This window comes from Coenobita brevimanus, chromosome 79 (genome assembly GCF_032717465.1).
Source record: "Coenobita brevimanus isolate Jiangsu-jjx chromosome 79, ASM3271746v2, whole genome shotgun sequence".
In the NCBI taxonomy this organism is placed as follows: Eukaryota; Metazoa; Arthropoda; class Malacostraca; order Decapoda; family Coenobitidae; genus Coenobita; species Coenobita brevimanus.
This window is the reverse complement of record NC_137032.1, coordinates 30248252-30267669: the sequence shown is the minus strand read 5'-3', so window position 1 is coordinate 30267669 and position 19418 is coordinate 30248252.

The window sequence follows — 19418 nt, the reverse complement described above, 5'->3', positions numbered from 1 at the left end:
CTCTGGTCACCACATTATATATATATATATATATATATATATATATATATATATATATATATATATATATATATATATATATATATATATATATATATATATATATATATATATATATATATATATATATATATATATATATATATATATATATATATTACGTGTCCAACTCTGGGCAAAGGCTCCAGGGCCTATTCCCAAGTCCCAGTACTTCTTGGGACGCAGTAGTCCTCTTACATCTGCACATGTCACCACTTCGGCGCTAACACCCACCCATCCATATTGAATACATGCTAGGGCTGTCTTATACAGGACTGGTGTACTGGTATTAGCGGGGGTACTTTAACAACATGTCGGCGAGTCACCAGGTAGATCAGAAAAGTCTGCTTAAAAAAAAATTCAAATCCATAAACTGTTCCCCACCCCAGCGGGGATTCGAACCTGGGTCCATTAGGACCGCAGGCCGCCCCTCTACCGATTCTGCAACAGCCTCGAGAAAAATGATACATAGATTGAAAAAAAAATCATACGAGGAATGATTAGAAGAGATGAATGATTAGAAGAGATTAATCTGTTTACCTCAACCAAGCACACATCATGGGAGGGGGGATTTAATTCAAGTATACAAAATTTTCCAAGGATATGATAATATGCCTGTCCCAAAGTCCTGCACAGTATCGTAGATTGGTGACTGTATACTAAAAGCAATAGATATAAAATCGTTGACAAGCGATTCTGCTCCTGTGAAGCTAAGGACTTCTGATTCAGTATGGTTGTAAACATAAGGAACAAGTTGCCTCATGATGTGATTGATTATAATATACTATTAAAATTCAAAAACAGCGTGGATAAGCATTGGTCTTTTAATCCCAAGCTATGCATGTTCATTTCTGAATAATACATTTATTAACGAAGATTTCTTGCAATTAATAATACGTGTCATAAAAGACTTTGTAGTTACTTGTAGTGGAGTTTTATATATATTAGACTTGTGGGCGAGCGGTTGTTATATTTGAGTAGCTTGTAAGTAGATAATCTTCTTTCCCATTTGTCATGTAGTGACAGGAGAGGTAAAGAATAGTATGGGACTATTTTTATTTGTCTTGGAAATATTAACAAGTCTCTCACACAGAGCGGAGTATAAAGTAGAGTCCCGCTAGCTATCTCTCTGTCTCGCTCTCTCTGTCTCTCTCTCAAGTTGCCAAGCCCTTCTCCCTGCGACCTGTCTGTTCTATGGCTTCTCTCCTTCTGAGCTCTCTTTCCTAAATTCTGGTGTACAGAGGTTGTGTCACGTGTGTTCCTTGTGAGTGGAAAGTTCTAGAAGCCTGTGTGTGAGTATGTATGTATGTGTGTGTATGGTCACTAGGCGCTGTCGTGTGCCTATAAAGCATTCCTTGAGTTAAGAGTGTGTAAGCATGTTTAGCATTGCTCGATTCTTGCAGACACAGTACCTTCTCATCATCTGACTCCCTGCTTCCATCTGTCTCTCTATCTATCTATTTATCTATCTATCTATTATGATTTGTAATTATAATATGGAGTCCTAACATACGGAAGGTGTACCAGCAACTTCAGAACACAACGACATATTCCTGAAGTTAACTAAATGAGTTTCCCTTGCCGGTTAAAAATAACATAGAATATGAATTTCATTCCTCCTATCCTACTAAATTCCTATCACAGTTTTTCTAAGCTGCATGGTCTTCCTTTTAACTATTGCGTTTGGTGGCTGGGGGAACTTTCCTGCCTTCCTGTCCGTGTCTTTTAACAGATGGAGGAATTATGTTGGTTATATCTATCCTGTAACAAAATGCCTCAAAAGGACCAATAGGTCTATTGCTACTTATTTTCCTTTGTACTTTTTGGTCCCCCTCTCCTCCCTGACCTCTCCCCTCTCCACATTATCTCTCATTCCTCTCATCCCTCTATCCTCTCCATCCAATCCCTCTTGTTTAACTCCCCTCTCCACCTCAGCCCTCTTCCATCCATCCCTCGCCTCTCCTTTCCACTGTCCACTTCATACTTCGTTCCTCCCTTTCCTCTCCCCTCTCTTCCTTACTCCTCTTCCATCCTGCACTTCTCCCTCCTCTACCTCATCCCCTTTCCTCATTCCCCTCTCCACTGTCCACCTCATCCCTCCTCCCTCCTTTACCTCTTCCCTCTCCAGCTCACCTCTTCTTCCTCCCTCACCTCCTCCTTCCTCCACAACACCTAAGGAAACCCCAGCAAAGGCAATATATATATATATATATATATATATATATATATATATATATATATATATATATATATATATATATTGATGCAAGTAGTATGAATGGAGGAAGGTATGTGTGTGTGTGTGTGTGTGTGTGTAGCCAGACATAATTGGAAACAAGGATTTTGATCAAACCAGGCAGGATGATTGGAACTGGATCCCAGATGGGCCAGTTTCACTTTGATGTCGAATGATATTTTCTGACGGGGCATTTCGGCCCCTAATAATTGTCCCTATTGGTATTGCAATACACATACAGTACGTGGAAGAAAAAGGCGGGATTTTTCCGTGGAGTTTCATGCATCTTGAGCGAGAGAGAGAGAGAGAGAGAGAGAGAGAGAGAGAGAGAAAGTGATGCTACGAACAGGCGATCCTATTCAGCAGAAAATGGTGGTAGTTGTGGTGGTGGTAGTGCTGGCAACTGAGTTGATGATGGTGGTGGTAGTAGCTTTGGTGGTGGTCATGATGGTGGCGGTAGCTCTTGTGGTGGTAACTGTAATGATCGTGGTGGTGGTAGGTGTAATGATGGTGACCGTGGTGGTGGTTGCTCTGATGGTGGTGGTGGTTGGTGTGATAATGATGATGATGGTGGTGGTAGCTGTTGTGGTGGTGGTGGCGGTAGTTGTGATGGCGGTGGTGTTGGTGGTAGCGTTTCAGGCACAGCTCATTTAGGCAAGTGCTCTGCGGCACTATCGGGCTTCAAATCATGTGCTCCAAGGCGAAATGTGGTTCAGAGACGGCTCTATTTTAGGCAAGTGTTGAACGGCCTGATAGGGCCACGATGCTCTTGTCCTGTCCATAGTATTCCTTCACTACTCGCAACGGAAATATGTCTATTCTAGGCGAAATTAGAGCAAAAATCATACCATCCTGATGCCACAACCAGTACCCTCACTACGATTAATACCCCTATTCTATAATTTACACCACCTTTATTGCTGATAAGAAAACTACGACCACCACGACAACCTACACTGTTGCTGCCATCACGACAGTCACCACGATCTATACTGTTCCTGTCACCACTGCTGCCACCACGATCACCTTTGCTATTGCTATTACCGCTACTACCATCACGACCACCTTTAGTATTATTACCACCACTACTACCACCACGACCACCTGTACTATTGCTACCACCATTACTACCGCCATGACTGCTTGGTACCACCGTTCTGCCACCACCACTACCTACTATACCACTACTACCACACTACGGCCACCACTACCACCTATACGATCTCTGCAACTACTGTCACTTCATCTCACAATTTTATGTTTAGCACTTTCCGTATCATAAGCAGTCGATACCATAGTCTCCCAAATTTTTGTGCTTTTAAAATGCTACTTTTTTACGTAGCTCAGTTGCAGAAAAAGACTCGGGTTCCAAGACAGTTCTTTGTGACTTGCATCATATTTTAGTGCTAGCTGACTGTTACAACTGAGCACTGAAGTGGACACTTGTCAATTTTAGATCAAGTTAGGCTAGAAGGAGTGTAAGTCAAGCATGTAGTAATTCCCAAGCCAATTATGACTCACGAATATACAAGAGAAATAAATCTTAGACTAAGAATGAAAAAGGCACGGGATAAATGCTTGTGGCGTGTAATGTTCACGGGAGATTTACGATACTATAGTTCGTTCATCTTGACCTAGTGGAGATTTTCACCATTTTGTAGCATATTTCCCCCATCTCATTAGTATAGTACTAAAACACTACGACTCTACATCCTTTCCACAGTCTTCGTGACTAGCACCGCATTCAAGGGTTAATCATGCACACTGCACACCACTTAAGATGGTGTTGATGGTCAATTTATACTTTCTTAAAGTGAACAATTTATACTTTCTTCAAGTGAACAGAGTGTACGAGTGTTCTGAGAGTCCTCCGGTAAAAGCAATCAGGCAAATCACTGAGTCCTGGAGGAGAGAGGAGAAAATATGGAAAACGTCTTCAAAAATCTCTAGGAAATGTGCGAGGAGTTAATGATTATCGATGTAATGAACTTGCTCTTCCGATACAGGCGAATAACAGGAAAAATAATCTCTAACCCTACAGGTAAGGCAACGTAAAGTCTGAAGACCATAAAATCATGAGCGTGCAGTGAAGAAGATAATGGCGCTGAGAGGTTAATAGCAATAATAATAATAATAATAATAATAATAATAATAATAACAATAAAGCAGAACCAACAGGAGGTGTGTCAGTTCAGGATCGTCTAGATCTTTGGTGGGGTGAAAATGCTAGCAGAGGAAAAATATTCAAAAAGTGTTTCGGTTTCGCATAAGGTCCTTAACAGCAGTTATGATTAATATCTGTATTATATTTCCATAGTTTCACTGTCCTTATCATACATTTCTTCTTATTCTGAATTTTATTTCGTTGCATTGTTGTACTCTTCCTTCACTTTCCTCTACCTCCCTCCCCTATTCTCCCTTTCCTTCCTACAAACCCCTATTTTCCCTTATTCCTCACGCTTCCTTTCCTTATCCCTCGCCATGTCATCATTTCTACCTCCTCCTTCCCTTCTTTTCTCCTCACTATTCCTTCCTTTCTCCCCACTTCCTTCCTGTCCTTTTTCCGCATCCTTCCTTAACTTCTCTCTTTCTTCCCATCCTTCTTTCTCATTTTTTCTTCCGTTCTTTTTCTTCCTTCCTATCCTCCTCCCTTATTCTGCCTTCCTTTCATCGTCCACCTTCCTAACCTTCTCGGACACCCATCCTTCCTCTTTCCCTCCTGCTTCCTGTCCTCCTGTCTCACCCCTCCTCTACCTCTCATACTCCTCCCTCATTTCCTTATCCCTCCTTCTTCCTTCTCTCGTCCTTTCCCCTTCCTTGCTTCCGTTCTTTGACCTTTTTTCCTTGTCCCTTTCCTTGTATCGGTGTCACAGGTTTTGCATCATTATATTAAACTTGTAGTTGATTATATCGTCGTCGTAGCCAAGCTGTAGTAGACAATGAGTAGATATGTTGGAGATAACCTAGTTTACTTGTTGTCGATGACAGGAGAAAAATAAATATTAGTACTGGGGTTTGTAGTTTGTAGTTTATTTCATCAAAAAGGGATACCTCAAAATTTACACTATGTCTCACAAGAGTGTATGGAGGTGAGTGCGTTTTATGCTTGCTAACTTCGCGAGCCTGCACCTTTTACCCCACCGTGCTTCTCGCTCAAGAGTCTATACCCCCCTTCTCGCGCTCTCTCCTGTATCCTTCTGCCTTCTAATTCTCTCTCTCTCGTATAGGAGAGCTTATGTTACGTGTAGTGAATGGTTGTGTAGAATTTTCTCGATTTTTGGTTACTTTCCTATCAGGCGTCACGAGGTGCTGTTTGTGGCCTATTGTGCTGTGTGTGACATTCCTGCTGAGAGGGAGTGCGAACGTCATTTCCTCCAGGCCCTAGCCATGACTTTGACATAACCTCTAGATTACATATGTATGTCACTAGCTATTATGTTTTGTATTGATATTTTAGAGTCCTGACAATAATATCGTACAATATATGCCTTTGACACGCCACCTTCCTGTCCTTAGCATCTCTCTCTCTCTCTCTCTCTCTCTCTCAGCTACTGCTGTAGACACAGCAACCCATTATACAAAAGCGTTATGAATACAGTACAAAGGAGTACAAAGGAGAGCAATGGAAATCAGACAGCAAGATATCTGTTTGTCCTTTCATGGCTGTTTGTTATAAGGAAGGTTATAAATAACAAAACTGTGAGTTAAAGACAAAGATGTTAAGCAGGAAAGCTCCCTCCACCCACGAAGTATGTATACATCTGCTATATTAAAAATAAATTACAAACATTTAGTGAAAATTATATCCCTGAATCATGCAAAACATAAGTCTGCCTATGATTCCTAACTATATGAAAATGATATTACAGTATTTTCACATATTCTGGAAATAATCTAGCGACCCCTTGAAAGTAACACGGCTTTAGTGGCGCCCCAGATGTTGGTGCCGTTCGATCTACATGAAGGTATTTGATGTTTATAGCCCACCTAGCAAGGCGATAATGTAATCGCCTCTGTGTGTGTGTGTGTGTGTGTGTGTGTGTGTGTGTGTGTGTGTGTGTGTGTGTGCATTACCAAAATATCTCAAAATCATTGGGCAAATTGTATCCAAACTTTGTAGGCAATATGCCAGGATAATTTTTTTTTTTTTTTTTTGTTCATAATTTTGGCGAAGCTGCGATGGTATGTCTCCGACTGCCAGAGGATTTTTCAGGAAAAGAATATGTTCTAACGTTTTATTTTAGATTATTCACCATATTTATTGTACTTTCAACGGAGAGAACCGCCATTTAAAGGATAACTATTAGATATTCTTCAAAGGCCTGTTATGTTCAATGACCATCACTAGCATAATACCCTCAGACTTCAGGCTTTTGAATGCTAGCTTGATATTTAACTTAGTTGGAGTAAACAGTGAAACCCTAAGACTTTATTTTCGATTTTTGCCAGATGATTACCGGTCTAGTTTTTTAGTGTTAGCAGGCGATCCACAGTCATGGGCGAATGCTTTGGTTTTTATTTAATATTTGGCCAACTCAACTATTCAGCTCTTGCTCCACTCTCTTCAGCAGATCTGTGATATTACCTTTTTTTTTTTTTTTTTTTTTTTTTTTTACCAGTCTTAACTTCTCTCAGACGTGCACTACAAACTTTACAAGCGACAAAAATTGCAAGTAGAACAGTATCAACTAAGAGAGGCATAGAAAAGTAGAAAACAAGAAACAAATAAAGGTGTGGTGGATAGGCGTTCGTCAGACCTGATCCTGATACGTATGAAAGTGTGGGTGTGGTGGTGGGAGGGTGAGCCTGAATGAGTGTGGGAGGGTGTGGGAGTGTAAGAGGGTGACGGAGTGTGGAAGGGTTCTACCTAGGATGGGGGTGTGTGGAAGGTGGGGGAGTGGTAGTGTGAGAGTTATAGGATGGGGGTGTGTGGAGGGTAGCGGAGTGTGGAAGGGTAATGGAGTGTAGAAGGGTGAGTACGAGGGGGTGATAAGTGTGGGAGAATGAGGGAATACTGGAAATATATTGAGAGACTAGTGTATATTTAGGGGAGGCGGTGGCTCAACCGGTAGAGAGGTGGCGTGCGGTCCTAACGGGCCCAGGTTCAAATCCCGGCTGGGGCAGGGAACAGTTTAAGGATTTGAATTTCAGACTATACTGATCTACCAGAAGACCCACCGACATGTCGTAAAAATACCCCCGCTAATACCAATACACCAGTCATGTATGAGACAGCCCTAGCATGTATTCAATATGGACGGTGGGTGTTAGCGCCGAAGTGGTGACATGTAGAGGTGTATGGTATGTAGGAGGACTGCTGGGCCTTGATAGCAGGCTGTGAAGCCTATGCCCAGAGTCGGACACATAAAAAAAAAAAAAAAAAAAAAAATATATGTTAGAAAAAAATGTTGGAATTACAGTATATACAAGAGGGTCAGAGACAATTACCGATAGCACTGTAGGGAGTGTGTGGGTGGATGAGTCAAAGTACTGTCAGGTACACAACACCTCGCCCAATATTTTATCTCGTCCACTTTCCACTGTCCTCTGCTGAGTAATATTCCTAAGGTGAGAGAGCTTTGCTATGTTTCTAGCCTGACAGTTAAGTCTCCATTATATAATATGTCTGTGAGGAAAATGACCTACATACCCAAAGCATGAAGTATATGCAGGAGAATGGGTAGTGAACATTTGTCCCTGACTGTGCCTGTATGGTGAGGGAGACGCGAGGAGTTACTATATAAAGCCTGTTCGATGTGATCTGAGAAGAGCCTAAGCTTTTGAAAGCTAGGAGCTGATTTGTTGTCCTAGTGCATTCATTAGTAACGATGATTAGTACTTTAAGGGTTACAATGACCGTTTCTGACGATACGATTACTTTCTATCTATCCGTCTGTTTAAATAGATAGATACAAATATCCGGATACAGTAATTTTTAAGATACCTTAGAACGTCCAGCACAGGGCCTAGATACGTATATAAATGCCAAATCAATATAGTCACAATAATGACTTACAATTTTCCCTAATTTGCCATAACATGGAGAAAATCAAGGATCTCTTAAAACTTTCCAAGAAAATGTTGATTTTGTAGAACTGAAAATTTCACACGTATCTAGATCCTCTTATCGACTTTGTAGAAGCCTCATTCTTAATTTAACACAACAAATAATTCTATATAAGTTCATTTAAACTATTTTATTGTCAGAAATGGTTATTGTAAAACTTTTGATAAACATTTAAAATAAATCATTAATAATGAATAAACTAAAAAAAAACAATCTCCTTGCCATCTTTCAAAAGCTTAAGGTTCTTCTCTTCTCAGAATCGGTCAAAGAGGCTATAGTGCCGTGGTTCTTAACCTCGGGGTAATTACCCCGAAAGGGGTAATTTTGCCCTTTCAAGGGGGATAATATCGATAAAGCTTTGTTCGGCGATTTCCCCTATTCTTTTTTATTCGACAGCAAGAAAAGATTATCATATGCTCATTCTGTCACAGTGAGCACACAAGATCCTGATGCCTTTAATAAGTACATACAGTTGTGGAGTGGGCTTTTCTGCTATGTTTAAAAATGGCCCAAAACAGACTGCTGATTAAGGATGACATGCAATGCGTATTGCCTCCAACTGAGAAGAGAAAAAGTATTTAAACAAAAAAAAACAGTTTCACCCACGACAATAGTAGGCAAACCAAGTGTATGTTCTACTGAAACACACAATTTAACGTAGTCGAGAAGCATACGTTAACTTCTATCTACAGTATAGCTTGTACAGAAGGGAAAGAAATAGATATGCTAGTGAGAGACATAAAACAGGGTGTTACAATTGCGGCGAATTCAATCATATTCAAAGAAATTGTAGGTTTGACCACAAACTCTTATGTGGCAACTGTCAACGTTTAGGTCATAAGAGCCGCTTATGTCAACAGTATAGGGCGTAGGATGATGGCGAAGAAGCATCTGCCGTTGTTGAAATAAAGGAGTTTAAAAAGGATTTGCTAACTGTTGAACACATTAATGCACAATCACTGATATCGAGTTTGGACGAGGTGAAGTTATTGATAATAGATAGAAAAATCGATGTTTTATGTATAAGTGAAACATGGCTTCAAGCAAACACCCCAGATGGCTGTGTAGAAATTCCTAATTACAAGATTTTTAGATGCGACAATGGTCGAGGAGCCGGAGTATGCACATATGTCCATAGTATCCTCAATCCCTCTGTCATTAACCTAGATGTGCCAAGGCCGACAGGCGTGGAGGATGTATGGGTAAAGATACAGTGTAGAAAGTGGCCGGCCATCATCATTGGTTGTGTATATAGACATCCTAAGGCTTTAACCACATCATTTGACTACATTCAAGACGTTTTTAGGATGGTATGTTTGCGTGACAAAAGTGTCTTTATCCTAGGTGATTTTAATGATGACATAATGACAACGGGCAATAAAATCAGTAAGATAATAAAAAATAACAAGTTGACACAAATAATAGATCAACCCACAAGAACAACATCAACATCAGCTACATTACTAGACCTTATAATAACTAATAAACCTGATGTCATTCTATCACAAGATATAGTTCCTCAAGTCATAGCTGACCATGATCTAGTATCTGTTGTTTTAAATGTAAGAAAACCTAGAAAACTGCCTGTGGTAAAAACTTTTCGTAATTTGAAGAACTATGATAAAGACACTTTCTGCTCGCTCCTCCTTGACAATGTTCATAATATGAATGATATATTTTTAACTGACAATGTCAACAAACAAGTAGACATTTTTAATGACGTTTTTATTAATTGTCTTAATATGTGTGCCCCTTTTGTAACTAGAGCAGTGAAAGGAAAACCAGCACACCATGGATGAATGACGATATCCGTGAGGCAATGGAGGAACGTAATAACTTACAAAGAGAGCTTAAAATCGACACAAGTAATTCACGGTTACGGGAACGTTACAAGATAGCCAAGAAACAGGTAAAGCAACTAATTAATAAAACTAGGACGGATCACTACCACGACCGTCTTAAAGACAGTAAAGGGAACACTTCGGCCACATGGAGCGTCATTAGAGAAATTATCCCTAGTCAGAAAAATAAACATAATGCCTATAATTTTGATAATTTAAGTGAGAAAGCCGAAGAGTTCAATAATTTCTTTTCTAGTGTTGGAGAATCCACTTTTAAATGCTCACAGAAAGAACTAACTAATGAAGGTAAATCTGTCGTCCAACTTCATCACTCTAATATCAATATTGTCTCTGCTTTTAGACCAGAACCAGTAGATACTAACACCGTTATATTAACAGTCAAAGATCTTAATGCAACCAGCTCTGTTGGCTCTGATGGTATAGGGTTACTGTTTCTCCGGGACTCGCTATGTGTCATAGTTCCTTTCCTCACGTGTATAGTCAACACATCCTTGGTGACGGGAGTGTTCCCTGAGACCTGGAAGCACGCACTGGTTGTCCCGATATACAAAAATGGTGACTCTGACACTGTGAATAATTATAGACCCGTATCTATACTACCCATCATATCTAAAGTACTGGAAAAAATTGTTGCTAAACAGCTGTCATTTTACTTAGAATCCAACAATTTATTGTCTAAGAGTCAACATGGCTTTCGACCCAAATTATCTACTGAGACGGCCCTTACTACCGTCACAGATAAATTATATGAAAATATGGACAACAAGAAAGTATCCTTGTTAACTTTGTGTGACCTCTCCAAGGCATTTGATACTGTTAACCATAATATCCTTCTAAATAAATGTTCTTTATTAAATATTGATTGCTTTTGGTTCGATAATTATTTGAAGAATAGAAGTATGTCAGTTCGTCTCGAAAACAACATATCTAAAAAGAAAATTATTAGCTATGGGGTCCCACAAGGCTCGATCCTTGGTCCAATTTTATTTGGCATCTATGCAAATGACTTACATGCACACGTTGACTGTTTCATGATACAATATGCTGATGATACACAATTTTTGCACTCGGGAACTATAGAAGATCTTAATCAAATCATTAAAGACACTGAGGACACTCATGTTAAATGTCGAGATTATTTTCTAAAGAATGGTTTGATGTTCAACTCCTCTAAAACTCAATGTATTTTTATAGAAATCGTCAGCTGTTATCTAACATTCCACCAAACACAACGATAAATTTTAATGGGAACATCATATACCCAAGCAAACATGTGAAAAACTTAGGAGTCTATATTGACCCGTTTTATGCTTTTTGATGGCCACATTAACGAGTTAAATAAAAAAGCTATGGGTATTTTAATGTATATCAGTAGAATAGGTGACAGCTTAGATAAACAAACCAGAGTCATTGTTGTACAGACACTCGTTCTAAGCTTAATTGAGTATTGCATTAGCATATGGGGGACTACAAGTGACACGGTAATATCTAGGGTGCAGAAATTGCAAAATTTTGCAGCAAGGGTAGCAGTGGGAGGAGTAAAGAAATATGACCATATATCTCCATCTTTCAAGGAACTGAAATGGCTAAGATTAAAGCAGAAACATGTATTTGACGTAGGTGTAACTATTTTTAAAATTTTACGAGGATTTTATCCAGACTGGTTTTTACCATTAAGCAGTAGACAAGCTGTCACCAGCAGCATCACCAGACAGAGGCACAGCTTGTATGTGCCGCGCACTAAGACACACAGTGGAGACAGGCGCACTGCTGTACTGGGAGCCAAGCTATGGAATGCCCTCCCGCCCTCCCTCACACACGCGCCGTCTCTTAACACTTTTAAAGCTAGACTTAAGGAATTTCTGCTAACAAATAATGTTTAAGTTAGACTTAGGTTTTTATTGCCATCTTTTTAAAAAAATTTACTCTCTAGTATGTCTCTTTTACTTTATACTTTTATCTTACTTTATTTTATTTTATTTTATTTTTACGTTTTTGTGTATGTGTATGTGTGTCTCTTTTATTTTAACTTTTTACCTTTGAGGTTTAGTGGTAAACAATTTATCAAATTTTATATTACCACATATAATAATTGTAGGAGACTTATGCATCTGTAAGTATTGTAATTCGTGTACCTATTTGCAATTACTGAATATTCATTGTAATTTGTGTAATAACCACTTTGGTGGATAATAAAAAATCTGAATCTGAATCTGAATCTGTATAATCACTGGGAAACTTCATTACCAGTACCATTACGATCTTATACTTTCTCTTGGGTTAAGTTGGATGGGGAGATAACATCCTATCATGGTTTTCCAAGGGTAACAGAGGCAAAAAGTTAAAAACCAATGATACTGTGTATTGGAATGTGGAAGAGAGAGGTTTGCCAGTGACGGTGGGAGTAATGTGTCAATTCCACTATGATAATGTCTTTGGATTTGGATTTTGCTACTACCAGCCAAAATCACTCAGTATACGAGAAAGATTTATAAGTGTAGGGGGCTGAGGTGATAATGTAGACTGCAAATATTATACAACTCCTTATTATGAAACATCTCCCATAAATAAAGCCTTTGTATGCAATGTGGGGTTAGACTGACCCCCATACATTTTTTAAATGATGCCATTCAGCCACTTATTGTTTTAGGGATCTGGCGAACCATGACTTTGTTTCTCTTTGGCCAATATATAAGCACGAAACATTTAAGTGGAAAAACTCCTATACCTCAGGAGATAGGAGGGCGCAAACTTCATTTGGGGTCGTCCGGTACTCCACCAAGCATTCCGTGTAACTTTTTTTTTTTTTTTTTTTTTTTTCAGATTCTAGATATAACTGGCCATGTCACAAAATGCTGAGATGCTCTATAGTCAGCGGAGGAGAATCATAAAAGATCTTCCTGATGCTGATAATGACACCTGCAGTGATTTATCTGATGTTAAAATTATTCAGGGGTTTTCTGATTATAAATATCAATCTTGTTTATGTTTATGTTTTCTTGAATTGTAAATCATTCAGGGGTTTTCTGATAAACGCCAATCTTGTTTATGTTCTGAACATAGATTCAACCAAATTTTCCGTGTCATTTTATTTTCTCAAATTTGCTGTATGCTGATGATGCAATACTACTTGCAAATACCGGACAAAAACTTGGTAGAATAGTGCAGAGTTTTGCTGAAGTCTGTGAGCGTCGTGCCTTGAGGATAAATGTAGAAAAGAGTAAAGTGATGGTTACTGAGACAGAAGATGACTCCCAGTGCGATGTTACAGTGAATGGAGAGAGACTGGAATTGGTGAGAGAGTTCAAATACCTCGGTACAGTGACAAAAAAGAGAGGAAAATGTGCAAAAGAAGTGGGAAGTAGAGTGACACAAGGAATAAAAGTAGCTGGTGCAATGAAGGCCTTGAAAAGAAACCGAGGCAAATTTGAAGGAAGGAGGCATGGTAGGTCAAAGAGAAGGAGAGAGATGGTGGATGAGTGTGTGAGAAAGAAACGTTTGGAAGTCGGTAAGGCTAGGGAACAGACAAGAGCTCGAGCTGGGTAGATGAATATTGTGAGGAGAAGCGCATGATCAAGGATTTGGCACCCTTTTCTAACGTGACAGCGTCCGGATTGACTCAATCAGATACGTTTATGTGAAGCTACAGAATGCGGTGAATTTTATTGGCATATCAGATAGAGCCAGGATTCCGGGGGCTTGAATGATAGTGAACAGAAGCGTGGCCCATTGGACTGGGCAAATTTTGACTCTCTGGACATTGCCACTCCTCACCCTGCCCTGTGGTGGGAAAGGAGGTTGGGATGATATATATATATATATATATATATATATATATATATATATATATATATATATATTCTGTGGTATCATAACTGATGATACATTTATTATGTTAAGAGCATGCTGAATGAATAAGAATGATGGAACCTAAAACTACATGCCACATTATTCATTACATTTGCAAACTTTCAAACATTTTGAAGAAAATACTAAAAAATTAACTTACATTAAAACACAGAAGATAAAGCACACACACACACACACACACACACACACACACACACACACACACACACACACACACACACACACACACACACACACAAATAAAACTCAAAAGGGACACATGGTGGACTGGCTGCACTTGCCGTGTCCTGGGCAATATATGTTCAAAATTTATCTTTTGTAACTTTGTGCATACAGCAGAAATCCAATAATTAAGTTGGGGTCATTCAAGACCCCACATGGTGTTCCTGATTACGTTTTTTCACCTGGCGGACAAATGGTTAAATGCATCTAACGATAGGTAGAATACATTCCTGTAAGTTAAAACTGATGACGTATTATTGCAGTTTATTCCTACTACCACTAGACTGTTTTGTTCAGTACGTGAAGGACGTGATGGTATAAGGATTAATAAAGGCCGTACATGAAGGCCGTGATGGTATAAGGATTAGAAATGCTGTATGTCCTGTTTCCTAACCTAAGCTATAACTAAGTAAAAGTTCCCATATCAAAGTGTGGAACGTGTTCGGGCGAGGAAATGAGCTCGAATTGAGTAGCTTCTGATGGAGATGATGGTAGGCATAGACATAATTCAGATTTACCACTTTCCACTGTAGTTTCATCTTGAACTTTGATTGAAAATGTTATTGTTTTATTGTTGGCTTTTCTCAAAAATAAAATAAGTACGTCGCAACTTGTGACTTGCGCCTAAGCTCCCATTCGCGAATTTTGCGTATGGCGACTGCAGTACCAGACATAGCCAAATAACTGGTTACATATCATCTCTAATAAAACTGTTATTACAGAAATTCCTTTCATCCTTAATATGACAAATCCTACTCTCTAAATGGTACCCCGTCAAATGAATTACTCTACAGTCCTTAATTCAGTAAATTGAACGCTATTAAAATTTCAGGCATATTTTTGGCTTTTTTTTTAAAATAGTGGTGGCTCTGAGAATGTACATTTCTCATGTTCACAATAATTTTTATGAGGTTTTATAAAAAGGCCTAATTCATAAGTATAAGTTCAGTATTTCCACAAATTTGCACGATGATAGGTTGCAACAGTATACAGTGCACCCCCACCCACTCCCTGGCCTGGGAAACAAAAAAACTTGACTGTGTGTAGGTGTTCTATGATTAAAAGTTTTAAAAGACGTCCCTGTACGAGTATGTGTTTTATTTATTCTAATGCAAGGAAGACGGAAATAACCGCCAGGAGCCCGCAAACCATTCCTTCCAAGAAGAAAACAAAAACAATAAAAAAGAGAGCCAAATTCAAGGGCTGTTCATTTCGAGATGCCTAGACACACTGCTTTTGAAAGACTGGAGATAATAAGAAGTAGGAAATACAGACAGAGAAACAGTTCCAGAGTTGTCCTGTTGCATAAATGAGAGACTGGGAGGAACAGTTAACACTTGCATTAGAGAGCTGGACAGAAAAGGGATGTGAGTTTGCTAGACAGGTGCTATGTGCCCGTCGTAGAGGTGGAGGGATGCAAGCAGACAGTTCAGAGTAGCAGTTACCATTGAAGTTGCGTTGGAAAAGAGATAAAGATGCAATCGTGTGGTGAAGAGACCGAGGTTGAAGGGAGTCGGTAAGAGAAGGAGAGTTAATGAGACGAAAAGCCTTTGACTCCACCATATTGAGAAGAGCTGTATGTGGGGAGCCTCCCCACACATGAGAGATGTACTCTACACAGGTGCGAATAATACCCGTGTATAAAGTCAACAACTGTACAGGGGTAAGGAAGGTAGGGAGTCAGCTTAGCACACCTAATCTTTTGGAAGCAGATTTTACAAGGGATGTAATATGAGCTTTCCAAGATAAGTCCCGAGAGAATGATACCCCAAGTATGTGTATGGATGATGCAGGATTGAGCTGGATGTTATTAAACATTAGTGGGTACTCCTGTGAAAGATTTTATCGGGTTGATAAGTGTAAGAACTGAGTCTTTGATGCATTAAAAACAAGATAATTTTTACCTGAGTCAGAGATACGAGCCAAGTCAGACATTAGGTGTGCCATAGCCTTATTCCTTGTTTGCTGAAGTAACTGCTGAGATGGACGTTGTGGGAACCGATGGAAAGATGAAGGGTGGAATCATCAGTGTATGAGTGGCTAGGGTTAGATATACAGATTAGAAGGTCATTGATGAATAAAAGGAAGAGACTTGGTGATAGTACAGATCCATGAGGAACATCACTGTTGATAGAGCTAGGAGAAGAACGGTGGTCGTCTACAACAGCAGATATAGAATGACCAGAAAGGAAGCTATAAATGAAGGCACAAATAGAATGACAGAAACCGTAAGAAGGCAGTTTGGAAATTAAAGATTTATGCCAGACTCGATCGAAAGCCTTTAAAATGTCAAGTGCAACGGCAAAGCTTTCGCAAAAGTCCCGAAAGGAGGATGGCCATGAGTCTCAAAGGTAGGTGAGAAGGTTGCCAGTGGAGTGTCCCTGACGGGACCCATACTAACGATCAGAATAAAGGTTGTGATAGGAAAGATGCTTTATAGTACTAATGTTAAGAGTAGACTCGAAACCTTTTAAGGCAGGATGTTAAAGCAATTGGGAGATAGAGGGTTGGGAATGGCCACCCTTTTTTTGGGACTGGCTGAATGAGAGCAAACTTCCAGCAAGTAGGAAATGTACAAGTTGCTAGCAAAGGCGAAAGAGTCTACCTAGGCAGGGTGAAAGCACAAGAGCACAGTTCTTGAGGACGACAGGGGAGACCCCATCAGGCCCATATGCCTTGTTAGTATTGAGGCCAGTGATGGCAAAAATTACATCAGCTGAAGGAATTTTAATGTCAGCCATGAGGAAGTCAGAGGGGGAAGTGATGGAGGAGCAGCACTGGAATTGCCTAAGGTGGAACTGGAGGAGAAAGTCTGAACAAAGATATCTGCTTTATCAGTATAGGAAATAGTACAAAGCCATCAGAGTAGAAAAGAGAATGGAAGGATGATGAGATAAAGTTGTTGAAAAATATGTGATTCAGGGGTGGGTTGGCTCCGGCACCTTTTTTCAATGGTTGAAGGTTTCAAAATATGTCGGTGTATGTTTTCTATGGCTGCAGGTTTTACAAGACGTCACCGTATGCTTTCTATGGATGAATGGCTAAAGACATTGATATGGGTAAGAAATTAGAAGGCAAACAGACTCAAGTAAAAGACTCAGCTTGACTTGTTAAGGGGTGAGGATATCAGCTGATATATTAAATCAGGCTGACCGTATGAGTCGGATGTATAAGGTTACTTTGTGCGGTTTCCTTAAATATATGGGACCTGTTTTATGGAAAAAATTGTTGTTGCTGCTGCTGGTGTTATTGTTATTCAAACACTGTCCACCTGGTCAAGCAGACCCGCCTACCACAGGTAAGCAACTGCGACTGAAGAGCTGTTCTACAAGTACAGTAAGTGAATAAACCGTGTAGTAAACCGCCTCCTCCCCCCCCCTCCCCTTTTGGTAGACAGTACACTACCAGGATCGACCAGGGTACTTCCCCACGGCGAGATGCAGAGATAATATGAGATTTGGTCTATGGATGAAGGCCGCCGTTGCTTTGCTTGACCCAATATCCATAGAATACAATGTCTACTCACGGGCTGGCCGAGGGCGAAAGAAAACGCGCCAGTTCCTGGGTGATGACGTCACACTCCCTCTCTATCGTCTTCCGCGTCCCAGCTCATATACCGTACATTGTTACACACTAAAATGTCTCATTCTTTGCTACCAAATCTTAACATGTACTTGCACATTATGTCAGAATATACGAGTCTCTAGCAATACAATTTATTGGTTTTAGTCATAGCATGCTCATATCATTTATAAGCTTGGAAACAGTATTTAAGCATATTGACTAGAAAATTGTCTCATGTCATACATAAAGTTCATTGAATATGAATCTCTCTCTCTCTCTCTCTCTCTCTCTCTCTCTCAAAATTATATACATCTTTTTATCAGTTATCAGTTTACTCATTTTGTTTACAGTGTTTCTGGATGATATAATTTTTTTTTTTTAATTTAGTGCTCGCATTCTAAAAAACATACCACAGCGAGCAAAATAAATGATTACTTCATAAGGCAGAGACATAAATTCAGCAGTTTGACTGGCTAGATTCTGGACAGTGGCTTTTCTAGGATGCAGCGTTTAGCTCCATGATGACAAATAACTTTTCCATTGTTTTTATTTTTTTCCAGGAATTCAAAGCTATGTTTCATCAATTTTTCATTTCTCCTGCTAGTTACACCAATTCATGTGTCTTCTATGTTTGATGCCTTTGAACCAAAGTAGCCATACTGAGGAAATTTATGAGCTAAGAATCCACCAAAATACGCTAGGCATCCATCTCCTGTTGCTGTTAAACATCGGGTTAGGTCATATCTTCTCGGAAAAAACTGTTCACTTGTGAGGTCAAAATACACAGTGGAGAAAAAAAAAAGATGCTGTGAACATGTCAGCAGGATTATTTCCCAGCTTCAATGATGAGCATGCTCCGTTGTCTGAGGATGATGAAGAAAATCTCCAGCGTGAACTGACCCTGTCTGCGATGGTGTTGTTTGTCAGACGAAAACTATGAACCAGAGGCAGAGGGTATGGACAAGGAAAATATTTCAGATAACCTGCATTTAGAAGTTAAAAAGTTAAAAGAAGTTACTGAGGAAGAGGGCCTAGCGTATTTTGATGGATTCTTAGCTCATAAATTTCCTCCATATGGCTACCTCTGTTCACAGGCATCAAACAAGGAAGACACATGAATTGGTGCAATTAGCCGGGGAAATGAAAAATTGATGAAACCTAGTTTTGAATTCCTGGAAAAATTAAAAATAATGGAAAAGTTATTTGTCATGTCATCATGGAACTAAAGCCCTGCAACCTGGAAAAGCCACTTCCAGAATCTAGCCAAACTGCTGAACTTGTTTCTCTGCCTCATGAAGTAATTAAAAGGCTGTCGTATGTTTTTCAGAATGCGAGTACTGAATAAAAAAAATCATTTAATCCAGAAAAACTGTTAAAAGAATGCGTAAACTCATAAGCTAATATATAGATATATAAATATACTGACTGAGAGAGAGAGAGAGAGAGAGAGAGAGAGAGAGAGAGAGAGAGAGAGAGAGAGAGAGAGAGAGAGAGAGAAAGAAAGAGAGTATGATTTAATTTTCTAGTCCATATGCTTAAACACTGTTTCAAAGCTTAT